General features: G+C 43.6%; 1 protein-coding gene across 10 annotated transcripts in view; it reads left to right on the top strand.

The window, feature by feature from the left end:
• Positions 1 to 13,207, top strand: part of Dclk1 (doublecortin-like kinase 1) — a 296,766-nt gene that overhangs the window by 161,340 nt on the left and 122,219 nt on the right. The gene's annotated exons all lie outside the window — the stretch shown is intronic.

The following is a 13,207-nucleotide window of genomic DNA, read 5'->3' on the forward strand; positions in this document are numbered from 1 at the left end:
TTGATGGGCAGGGCTTTCATGTGAGCAGTGGCCCTCAATCTTCCTAATGCCCTGATCCTTTAATAAAGTTCCTCATGGTGTGGTGACCCCCCAACCATAAAATTGTTTTCACGCCTACTTCATAACCGTAACTTTGCTACTGTTATGAATTTTAATATAAATGTATGAGTTTTCTGATGGTCTTGGGTGACCCCTGTGGAAAGGTCATTTAACCTCCAAAGGGGTCGCCACCCACCAGCTGATAATCACTTATCTACACGGTGTTAGGCTGCGTGGCCTTCACAGAACTGGTTTAGTGAAAGAGATAAAACACAAGTAAAGAAATGCTCTCGTGAGCCAATCTGTTGGCGTTCTCCTCACAGTGACAGAACACCTGACATTAATGACCTGGAGGAGGGGAAGGGTTTCTTTTGGGTCTTTCTTAAAAGTCAGTACAGGAGTCAGGAAGGGACTAGCTTGGGTTTCTGTGACCAGAAAGCATAAAAAGAATACTGCCTCTGTGCGACTCTGTCTCCTTCATAGCACCCAAGCTCAAAAAAAAAAAAAAAAAAAAAAAAAAAAAATCTCCCAACTAACCCAAGAAAGACTGCAGAGACCAACAGCAAAGCCATGCCAACCCGCTACAGAGTTGAAGGTCCAGTAGCAAATTCTATGTCCTAGAACACAGCTTTGACTTCTCTTTTATTTCATTTCCTCCTGTTTATTTATTTTGCTCTTTTACAGTTTTAAATTTTATCGGTATGTAGTCACGGTACATAGTGACGGATTTCATAAGGACACTTATATTCAAGTGTATGCCGAACTTCAGCCATATTTACTCCACTATCCCACCACCTCTCCTCTTCCTTTCCCCAGATTGTCATGCTTGTACATTCATGTTGTGTGCTTGTGTGTGTGTCTGTGTGTATGTGGCTATAATTAGAGAACAATACTTGTCTGGGTGGAGTTCATTTCACTTAATGTTTCCACTTCTATCCATTTTCCTGGAAAATGACGTTAACCATTGTTTCACTCCTCTTTACAGCTGAATAAAACGCCTGTGTGTGTGTGTGTGTGTGTGTGTGTGTGTGTGTATTGTGTTTCTTTGTCCATTCATTTTTTGATAGACATGTAGGCTATTTTCACAACTTAAATATAATAAACATCATGGTGATAAACATGCATGTGCAGCTGTCTCTGGTATTTACCTACATAGGTTCCTGTGGGTCTCTTCACCTGTGTGGTATAGACACGTTCTCTGTTTCGTGGCTTTGACGAATTCATCAGATTGATTTCCATAGTGTCTGAACTAATCGCCATTCCCTAATCCGCACCCCTTCCGCACCATAAGGGTTCCTTTCCTGGTTCTCACCCTTTCCAGCATTTGCTATCAGCCTTTCTTTTAGAAATGGTCTTAGGGCTGGTGAGATGGCTCAGTAGGTAAGAGCACCCAACTGCTCTTCCAAAGGTCCAGAGTTCAAATCCCAGCAACCACATGGTGGCTCACAACCATCCGTAACAAGATCTGGTGTCCTCTTCTGGAGGTTCTCAAGACAGCTACAGTATACTTACATATAATAAAGTGTTCATTTATTTAAAAAAAAGAAAGAAAGAAATGTTCTTATTCATTTATTGAGAACTCTACAGGTTGTAGTAGCTTTGGTCACATTTGCCCCTCTCCTAAGCCCTCCCAGATCCATGTACCGTCCATATCCACTCAACTTATTGTCTTCATTTTTAAAAAATACATCAAGTCCAATCTGTGCCATTTTTTTTTTCTTGCTAGCTACTGGTGCAATGAATCTGTCTTACCCTGGACTTTTTTAGTTGGGAGACTAATTTCTTTATTACTATTTCAATTACATTGTTCATTGTAATCTATTGAAATTGTTTATATTCATTTGATTTAATTTTGTAGATAATAAATGTCTGGAAACACACCTATTTTATCTAGGTTTTAAACTCTTTTTTTTTTCTATATGAGTTTTCAAAGTATACCATAATGGCCCGAATCCCACGGCATCTGTTGTACTGTCTCCCTTTTCATCTCTCAGTTGATTACTTTGGGTCCTCTCTCTCTCTTCTGCCTGGTTGACTAAGGCTTTGTTGACCTTGTTCATCTTTTCAAAAACCCAAATGTTTCTTTGGTTCTGTATTTTATTCTTTCCTGGGTTTTTCAGCGTTAGGCATTGAACCCAGGACCTCTTGCATGCTAGGCAAAGACTCTCAATACTTACTTCTTCAGTCCTCCTCCTTCACTTAAAAACAGAGACAGTAAAAACATCATTAGTGAATTCCCCTGAAAGCTCGATAAGCTGGTCCTTTAACTCAGTATAGTATCCCAAGCACACAGTGACATCAACTGGATGTAGGATAAGAGCACAAATGTGACAATTTATTTACCTATGCTAAAGTAGTGAATTTATGAATGTGAGAAATTTGGAGTATAGCCTGGTGTCACTTAATATAAATTGTTACCATTATCATCTTCATTGTCTTTATTCCCAACCCACCGAACCACCCCAGTGTTCCCTGTCATATTCTTCCCCAAGCTTAACATCCCTGTTTTATTAGACGTACGGTATACTGTAGGATGTAGTTATTTAAATCTCTATCTGCCATTGAGCTATGTGCTGTATGTCAGAGCTCATATCTTTGTTACCATGATTCAAAATCTCAGAGTTATGCCTAACATACTAAGCAATCGTTAAATCTTAGTTAAACAAAAACAAGCAGTTGTAACAAGGTGAGTTTAAAAGTATCCTGTGATGACAATCAACCTGATGTCATTTACTCTAGTGCAGCTTGTCCCCTTGACATTCTATGACTTTTTTGAAGTGTCTAACAATTCCAAGCTCAGTTATTCATTAGGGTTATCATGAGTACTGGAAACACACACACACACACACACACACACACACACACACAGCATCTGGCAGAGTCCTCTACTCAGATTCATGCTGAATATGCACTAAGCATCCTGACTTCCTCCCTTTACATCCAGTGCTGAAATTCCAGTGCATAAAAATTCAGGGTAGGGAGCTTGGAGGAATAAAAGGAGAGTGGGAAAAAACAACACCTGCCAGAGTTCTGGTGCTCTGGGCCGGTGTACGTGGAAGGACTGCTGCACACTTTCCACGTGGCTCTGGGTGGGTGTCTGGCTGTGTGAATCCACTGGCCCCAGCTCAGCGGGTAGTGAACAAGGGGCAGTCCCTAGGTACCATGTTCTCAGCCTCAGGCATCCCAGACACCGCTGAGAACAGAATGGGGTCCCCTGGGGGCGGCTTGGTCAGCCCGGGGGCCAAAGGGAGGAGAGGGCAGGGGGAGAGGGAGGCACTGGCTGGTTCCCAAGCAGATGAGAGTCCTTGATCCAGTTCATGGCTGGAGCTCAGGAAGGTCTTCCCTCGGGAAGTTAGACATGGCTCAATAGGGGAAAGCCTATCCCATTGTTCAAGCAGAGACAGTCTATGGTTTTAGAGCTTTATTGCAGAAAGGCAGGGAGAAAGAGAGAAGGTAGAAAGAGGGAGAGAGGCTGGCCATGATTACATGGAGGGGGTGAAGGGAGAGAGAGAAGGAGGGCTAGAGATGAGAGTTTAAAAAAAGTGAGAGCTTAGAGAGTGAGGAGGGGCCAAGCAGCCCCTTTTTATAGTGGGCTGGGCTATCAGGTTACTGTCGGAGGAGTATGCCTGGCTATAGTCAGGTAATTGTGGGGGTGTCTACCCAGGATGTCAAATGCTTGGGACATTGTCTGAGTGACTGATAGTCACAGAAATATGGAGTTGGGGGGCTCTGTGGTGTCAGGCACCTGACTCTGGGAACGTGGCTCACTTTTCTGTCCCTTGTAGAGTTTTCTACTGGGTCTCCAGAGCAAGCCTCATTCAACCAAAATAGGCTGCCTATCACAGCCCCACATAAGAATGAGGGGCAGTATGCAGTTGTGTTCTTTACCCATTGAAAAATGACTCTGTGTGTTGTTTCCCCCAGTCTTCATGGCCACCTTGCACACAGACAAAGACTTTGAGTTCTGTCGAACAACTGAAGAACAGACTCAGAACCAAGATCTGACCTTCAGCTAGTACATGCTTCTGTATCTATAAGATGGTCAATCAATCTCTAGCCACCACTTGCTGCATGTTCTGTTCTAAGCTTGGTCCTGTGTGGTGATGTGGGCCCTTTCTTCAAGGTGTCTATGGGTGGAGGGGAGTGGTAGGCAGCAGAGGTCTGAAGCAAGTTGCTTTCACTCTGGAAAATGTCTAGCAGTTATCCACTGTGTCCAAGGCTGTGATATTACAGTACCTACTACTTATTTCATAAAGTGTGATTTATTCTTCCAGTCATTTTTTTCTCATACTTATCTTAAGGGAAAAATGTTTGAAATTAAAATATGATTCAGTACAAGTCATAATTTAAAAAACCATACCATAGTTGGGTATGCTTCAAGGAGTGAGCAAGGTTTCTGGCTTTGGTTAACTTTTTGGTTATGCAGGACTCATCATCATCGTTGGTTTAGGGAGCACTCTGGGGGATGACCCCTGTATGTCTCTGTCCATTTATACTTAAAATTTTTAAAATATGTTTCTGGTACAACTATCTGCCTGTGCCTTTGGCAGACGCACTCCTGCTTTCTGGTTCCTTTTTACATTTATCAGTGCCAACTGTGGTTTCTCAAATGTCTCTGTAGGACCCCAACTCTGGGTCAGTGGTACTTACTTCGAAATGCCCCCAAGTGAGACACCTAAATGCAAATCGATGCAAAAGCAAGAGGTTTATTTTCTGGTCAACCCTCAATCAGTCCCTTGAGGTGAGTGATGAGAAGGCGACCCTGAATGGTTATTACAAGGAGTTTTAATACGTTTTAGGGGCAAGGTTTCCATCAGCAAGGTTACATTTCAAACTTATTGGCTTAGCATATTGACTTTTAAATCTATTGGCTGGCAAGCATGGGCAGATCATGACATGCTCTTGAACTCTACCTGAGTCGTTCCAGAGGGTCAGGTGACTATGAGTACATTCTGAGAATATTTTTACTCAAGAATGCTGGAGAACAGAACTTGACCTCGCCTTGACACCAGGCAGGAAGGGGAAGCTGTAAGGAGAAGGATTTGGGACTGAAAAACCCCTCAGGGTCCCTCATCTTCCAGTCCTTCTTTTATTCTCTGACCTACAGGGGGCACTTAAGTGATCTTAATTCCGCTGTTGGTTCATTTTTACAGGTATTTGTTGAGCATCTACTCTGGCCAATCCCAACTGCTGCACATTTCATACAAAGTAGTCATGGTCATTGCCCGGTGGACCAACTATCAGCTCTAGTGTGAGATGCAGACATTGAAAAATAGCAGTGATCTAGGCCATGAGGAAAGAATTACAGGAGGTTGGGAGACCATGCACTGTGGCTCTAAGGTGTGAATGTAGGAAAGGCTTCTCACAGGAAGCTGATTCTAAGTTGGAAAACCTACAGGAACAGGAGGTGTTAACCAGGCCACTGAGGTGGGGCAGGATGACTCGCCATGTTTGTGAGTGTAGGTGTGACATAGTGTCAGGATGGATGTGGGATAAAAGGAAGGTGATTTTAATGAGAGAAACACATTCTTGAATATCAGACTGTAAAGGAACTGAGAGGAACCCAGAATGGATAAGAAGGAAGAAGAAAAGAAGGGAGGTACGGGGAGTAGTGATGGTGGTGACAAGCTGCTATATGGACTTGGAATATCCTGGGGCTATGGGGAAAGTTTGACATGATCCCAAGAACATTTTTGAAAAGATGTCTTTGAAAAGAGAGCTAAGAGTTGGTTGGAAGAACCCAAGGGGTGTGGAAGGTGGTAGTTGAAACAGTCATAGAGGTTCTGATAACACTATTTGGATAGCTGGTTGTAGGAGCAGATGTTGGTGAATAGAATTAAACATTTGCAAGCAGAGATTAGTGTCATGGCGCCTTAGTGAATGTGGTATGGGCAGAGTAGCAATGCCTGAGGGATGACAGGCTGTCTCCTCACTTGCCTTTCATTGGATGATACTGAAGTACACAAGGGGATCAAGAGGGAGGAGGAGGAAGTGGAAGCAAGATAAAGTTAGTTTTTGTGTGGCTCTGGGTACTGGGTGGAGCCCCGGAGCAGATGTCCTGATGTCCTCCCTTCTGACTCCTCCTGTTCCAGTTCATTCTAAAGTAGACTAGAATCGCATTCAGGAAACTTTCAGTGAACTGGTGTTGCTTTCTCTGAATTCAGTCTTGTCTCTTACGAACCTTTCTGTAAAGGTCACAGGCTTTCTCCATCATCCCTATCCCAGATATAGAGATTATAGGCCCTTTCCCTCCCACTTCAAGCCTCCTTCCTCAGGAATTCTACCAACTTTTCCTACTGGTTAATATATTTGTTCTTGCTACTTATGGTATAGTTGGAACACACATGACTTGGGGTTGTGGGCAATTTCTTCTTTTAGGCATTTTGCCTGTCATATTTATATATTGTCTTAGTTGGGTCTCTGTTGCTGTGACAATGTGTTTATTTCATGCTGCAGGTTACACTCCATCCCTGAAAGATGTTAGGGCAGGAACATGGAGGTAAACTGAAGCAGGGACCACCACAATGCTGCTTGCTGGCTTGCTCTTCATGGCTTGCGCAGCCTGCTTTCTTATACAATCTGGGACCACCTATCTAGAGATGGAATCGCCCACAGTTGGCTGGGCCCTCCCACATTAATCATCAATCAAGAAAATGATCAATAGTCTTGACTAAAGGACAATCTGATAGGGCATTATTTCAATTAAGACTCCCCCTACTCAGACAATTCTACTTTGTGCTAACTGGACAACAATCAACACATATAACCTCACACACTTTATATAGTTGGTCTTTGTCTCATGCTCTATGCATAGTTATTTTGTATGATCAAAGCCTGGACATGTGACAGCAGGTTAGTGGAGTGCTAAACTCCACTGATGGGCTGGTGGAGTGTGGTGTCATCTGTATAGCTCTAAATATAGTTTCAGTGGTAGTTTGAATATGCTTGGTCTTGAGAGTGGCACTATTAGGAGGAGTGACCTTGTTGGAGGAAATATGTCACTGTGGGAGTGGGCTTTGAGAGACCTTCCTCCTAGCTGCCTGGAAGCCAGTCTTCTCCCATTTGCCTTTGGAACAAGATGTAGAACTCTCAGCTCCTCCAGAGCTATGCCTGCTTGTATGCTGCCATGTTTCCTGCCTTGATGATAATGAACTGAGCCTCTGAAGCCAATTAAAGGTTATACTTTGTAAGAGTTGCCTTGGTCATGGTCTTCACAGCAATGGAAACCCTAACCAAGACACAGACATAATGAAATAGCCACCCATACCCATACCTACAGTCATTCATCCATTACAGGATAAGTGATGTGTCATTTACTTGGCATACAATAGCAAAGAGTAATGTGTTATAAAGCTTGAAATGGGGCAAGGACATGTGGAATGCAATAGTTTATGAAAGCCAATCGGGTAGAAAAATATTGATGCTAATTAGTAAGTCTGTTCTGTACCTTCCAGGCTGTGTGCTAAGAACTTTCCTTGGGTAAAGTTATGAAGTCCCCACTATACCCAGTGCAATGGTACATGGAGTCAGAAAGTGAGGTTGGAAGAAGACCTTCTAGTGGAATCAAGATGGAAGTCTAGCCTGAGTTGCTCAAAGGCCTGTCCTCCTAAAAATTCAACCATAGGAATGGAGTGGTTTTCAAAATGCCTCAGGCTCCCTAGGGGTCAAACATGAGCCTCAGGGTATGCAACTGGAAAATCAGCCCTTTCTATCTGCCAGAGCAACCAAATGGCATCTGTCTATGTATTTGGCTCTGAAGATGATTTGAACCAAGAATTCTCTACTTAAGAAAGAATTGAATTGCTAGATCCAAAGATTTTAACTGTGTGGGATGCTGAAGCTGTTAAAATTAGTGCCAGCTCTGTTGTAAATGTTGTGATCCTTCAGAAATCTGCCTAAGACAAAGACAAGGCTACAACTCAAGAGAGATAATTTACTTTACATTATTTTAATATACAATATACTGTACATATGTATGCTTGCATGAATTTATGTGCAGCACATACATGTAGTGCCCACAGATGCCAGCAGAGGGCACAAGGTCCCCTGCAACTGGAACTACAGACAGAGTTACTAAGACAGTACTGAGAACTGAACCCTGAAAATCTCCAAGAGCAATTAGTGCTCTTAACAGCTGAACTATCCCTCTAGTCCCCATGAGACATGCTCTGCCCTTTGACAAATTAGAAGTAAGCTAATTAGTAGAATGTGAGAATGTGTGGTAGGTTGTCACCATTTTAGAATGCTTTTGTGGATTTCTTCACAAAGCCTTGCAACTGCCTGTGAGAGAAGAAAGGCTGCTCATTGTTAACATTGTTCTCACAGTGTCTGTCATATGTCAGTCACTCAGCATGGCAAAGTGTCTGGCTTTGTACTGCTGCCCTATCTTGCTCGGTGCTCTGTCTTCAGTGTCTACTACATCATGATCACTGTCTCAGTTAAGGGTTTATATTGCTATGAGGAGACACCATGACCAAGGCAATTCTTATGAAGGCAAACATTTAATTGGGGCTGACTTACGGATTCGGAGTCATGGCAGTCCATTGTCATGGCAGGATGCAGGTAGACAGTGCTAGAGAAGTGGCTGAGAGTTCTACATCTTGTTCTGAAGGCAGCCAAAAGGAGGCTTTCTTCTGCAGGCAGCCAGAAGGGGACTCTTTTCTGCACTAGGTGGAGCTTGATCATAGGAGCCCTCAAAGCCCACCTACACAGTGACACACTTCCTCCAACAAGGCCACGCCTATCTTAACAAGGCCATGCCTATTTTAACAAGGCCACACCTTCTAATAGTACTGCTTCATCTGGGCCAAGCATATTCAAACCACCACAGTTACCGGCAATTATGTTGATTAAATCAAAAGATTGAACTCAGGAAGTGAAAGCATCAAAAGCATCAGGATTTTAGCTCTTTAACACCAGGAATGGATTACAACCCACTCTGCCTTTTTTAAATGACAAAATAATGAGCTTATTGAAAGGCATTAAAACAAGGCCATTGGAAAATTAAGGTTCTGTGTTTGATCTGGCTTCATGTTTGGATGGCTATTCTCCAAGTTTCAGGTTTGAATCTATTTAAAATTTTAGAAGGATTATCTGTCAGCTGTTGCCTGTAATACCCATAGATTCCTTTTATTGCAAACCATGATGCAAATATTTTTACTTAGCTTCGATCATTTTGGTTTCCTGAGATAATATCTTGTTATGGGTCCCTTAGTGGCCACAAATTCTTCACCTGCTTGATTCAGCCTCTTGCGTGTCGGGTTAAAAGAGATGAGCCACCATATAGGGCCCTGGATACAAATGATAAATTATAACTTGGTGTTTTTTTTTAAAAGAATATATTTATTTCAAGTTTACTATATAATGCATTTGCAAAAGAAGAAAAAAGGCCTGTGCTGTACATTAGTTAATGTGAAAATACACAGAATAGATTGTTGTTTGCTCTCCACTTGAAAGGTTCTACATTCTGGTAAGCTTCTTAAAGGTTAAGCATATCAGTTGGCAGTAGCCATTAAGAGAAGAGAACATGGTTGGCTAGCAGGGGTTGACTATGGTCTCTGCCCATTCTCCCCACATTTGGCTCTTTCCCCTCACTATGCCTGTGTCACCCTCTTAGAACTTCCCTGCATTCTGAATCCAGCGTGAGTGTTAGGCCAATAGCTAGCTTAGGTCTTTAGCAGCTGGAGATTGCCTACAATGATGTTTTGATCTCTGCTCACACTTTCTCAGGATAAGTAGTGGTTTAAGGAATGTCGTGTTGTCATGGCATTATATTCATGCAGGTGTTGGCCGTGCAGCTGGGATTCAAATTAAGTCACTACCCAGCTATAAGTGCTCATTTTCGTTTTGTCGTTGAGACTTTTTTTCTTCAATTAAAACAAAATAATTCATGACAAGAAAACCACCGAGCCTGCCCCAGGCTGAGCCTGAGTTGCTTTCTGTTTTGCATTGTTTCCCCTCAAAGCTGCATTTTCCACTTTGTAAGTAAGTCCCCCGCCAGGGTCATCTGAAAAGTTCTGCCTAGGGAGGGAACTCTTTGTAGTGCAGATCTGGGTAACAACTTCAACAGTGTCCTGACTGCAGAAAATAAAGACTCAGGGCCCTAACTCAACAGCAAAGATGATGGAACAGCTCAAGTCCCATGTCCATCCCATGCGATCTTTTTGTTAATATACGCAATTGTAAAGAAGAGAGAAGTTACCAGCCCCTACCCTCAATCCACAAAGGCGGCCTTTGTAGTAAAAGACTACTAACTACTACTAAACTACTACTACTAACTACTACTACTACTACTACTACTACTACTACCTAACTAACTACTACTACTAACTACTACTAAAAGGCTAACAAGAGAAACACAAATATATGCCTTCACATATGGTCTGGGTGACTGGAGAGTTTTCAAAAAGAAATGAAGATACAAAGAAATGGTTAGACTTTTGTGCTGGCTTGTTTGTTTGTTTGTTTGTTTGTTTGTTTTACATAAGCTGGAGTTATCTGGGAAGAGGAATCTCAATGAAAAAAATCCCACTAGGTGGCCCAAAAGCCAATCAATAGTGTACTTTCTAGATTAATGATTGATGTGGGAGAAACCATCCCTGGGTAAGCAGTCCTTGGTTGTATATGAAAGCAGGCTGGGGTAGGAGAGCCATGGGGAGCAGGCCAGAAAGGAGCATTTCTTCAGTTCCTGCCTCTGCATTTTTGCCCTGATTTCTGTCCTGACTTCCCTCAGTGATGGAGCATAACCTGTGAACTGTAACACAAGACCCGGTTCCTCTCCAAGCTTTCTCTTCTCTCTCTCTCTGCCCTACCCCACCTATCTCAGAGAGAGAGAGAGAGAGAGAGAGAGAGAGAGAGAGAGAGAGAAGGCAGCATGGGCTTGGCATAGGTTTTTGATACCTCCAAGCCTACTTCCAGTGACACACTTTCTCTAACAAGGCCAGACCTCCTAACTCTTCTGGATTCAGAGACTATTGATTTTAGGTGTCATGTACAACACCATAGTAATGCATAAAGACAGCCACAGGAGGTACTGACCAGAATCATGTGACCCTCCTCCATTAGCCCCTACCTAGGAGTTGCTGCGACACCAGAGAAAAATCTCACAGAATTCTACCACCTTCTCTCCAAGGACAGGTCTGCTGTTTGTCACGTGTGTGCCCTGCAGTGGTGACACCCCTAAAGAGGCAGGGCCACTTGAGAGCAGATACTTCCTTCTGTGTACGAGTGTCCATTACAGAAAAGGTGGCTGGTATAAAACTGAGAAGTCTCTACAGACCTAAGATTTGAAGCCATTGACCATTTTTCAGAGCTTTGTAAAATCCTATGTATTCTCGCACCCTCTATCAGTCAGTTTTGACCCACATTTTCTCATGCAAGTAAGAGCGACAGATGCATTGCACAAGTGAGTGTGTTTGTGTGACACAGACACATCACCCTATGGAGTTCCCTTCATTCCCATATCTGCACAGTTTCTGAGGTGTCCTCTGGGTATAGGCTGGTCAGCACATTAATGTCTTTGTTTCCACTCCGCAGCAGTAGAGTTCTGCTGCTGCTGTGGTCCCCGGAGCAGCTATGATGCTAGTTTCCTTAAATCTGAATTGGGCCTGAGGGGTTTGAAAGTCAGTTGGCTTTTCAGAAAAAGTCCTTTTTCATGGAACCCTTTGTTTTAAGAGAAGAAAGTGTGTGCTATCTTTCCCTATTTCCATCACAGAAAGAATTTTTTTTTTCTTTTCTATTAGGCACAACTGAGTTTCTGACTCAACACAGGACTAAGTGTAAGATAAGTCCCTGTTTTTCTCAAATTCGTTTGCCTTCACTGTTCTTTCATCTTCTACAATGAGGCCAGTCTGAGAATAACTCTTAGAAATGCAGCCATGTCCTCGCGGTCTCTGGGAGTAATAGTGGGCTGATGTGTTGGCTCTTAGAGCTTAGCCGCTGGCACCAACTGCGGATGGATTTCCTTTGGAAGTAGGTTATAGCTAAGAGAGCTGCAGGGTGTCAGGCCGGTGTTGTTTCCGTTGTTAATGAAGCTCTGTCAGAGGGACTGGAGAATGTGTGCTTGGGTTTATAATTCTAGCAGCCTGTGCTTGTCCCGATGCTCAGGAAATAGCACCCAGAGGAGACAAAGGAGACGCACGTGGGTGCAAGGCGCCTGTACCCCGCAGAGGAAACACAATGGCAGCTGCCGCAGGGGCTGTGCGGAGGGAGCAGAGGGCGTGGTGCTAGATGCTAGAAGCTTCTGACTGGAGTGCAGTAGGTAGGGGTAAGCAAGCTTATTTCTTGTGGAAATAGCAGTCGCCATAGTAAACTCTGAGATGATTTTTTTTTGACCCTGCCTAGAAATGTAAAAGACCATTTCTTACTCCTGGTGCTCGCCTGCCCTCTAAATCTGCCTAAATTTCCTTCCTTCCCCACATTTGGCATTTAAAACCCTCATGGATAAATCTCTGTGAAGTCATTGGTGTCTTTTGTCTTGGTATTAAAAACAGAGCAACAGCAATGCAAGGCCAGTATTTATCAAGGGCTTGCCACATACAGAATCACATCCAGTGCACCCCCAGGGAGGACCATCCAGTGCACCCCCAGGGAGGACCATCCAGTGCACCCCCAGGGAGGACCATCCAGTGCACCCCCAGGGAGGACCATCCAGTGCACCCCCAGGGAGGACCATCCAGTGCACCCCCAGGGAGGACCATCCAGTGCATCCCCAGGGAGGACCATCCAGTGCACCCCCAGGGAGGACCATCCAGTGCATCCCCAGGGAGGACCATCCAGTGCACCCCCAGGGAGGACCATCCAGTGCACCCCCAGGGAGGACCATCCAGTGCATCCCCAGGGAGGACCATCCTGTTTCAGAAATGTAGAGACTTGACTGGCTAAGTGAGCAGAAAGTATGTAATTAGGAGCTGATTTCCCCCCCCAAACTGCCTCACCACACCGTACCCAACACAGGCTCACTCCTAACTGCCCCAGCTTTCAGCCCAACCGGCGTAGCATTGCAAATGTATTTATTTAATGTAAGAGTGACCTCCAAAGCAGTTATGTTGACAATGTAAGTGTGGCATGTTTTTATAATTATTATATTTTATTATTAGTTATTATTAATGTCCTAGTAAACCTAACTGATGAACTAAACTTCATTGTACATAGGTATGTATAGGAAAAA

This window comes from Mus musculus, chromosome 3, assembly GCF_000001635.26.
Source record: "Mus musculus strain C57BL/6J chromosome 3, GRCm38.p6 C57BL/6J".
Classification (NCBI taxonomy): Eukaryota; Metazoa; Chordata; class Mammalia; order Rodentia; family Muridae; genus Mus; species Mus musculus.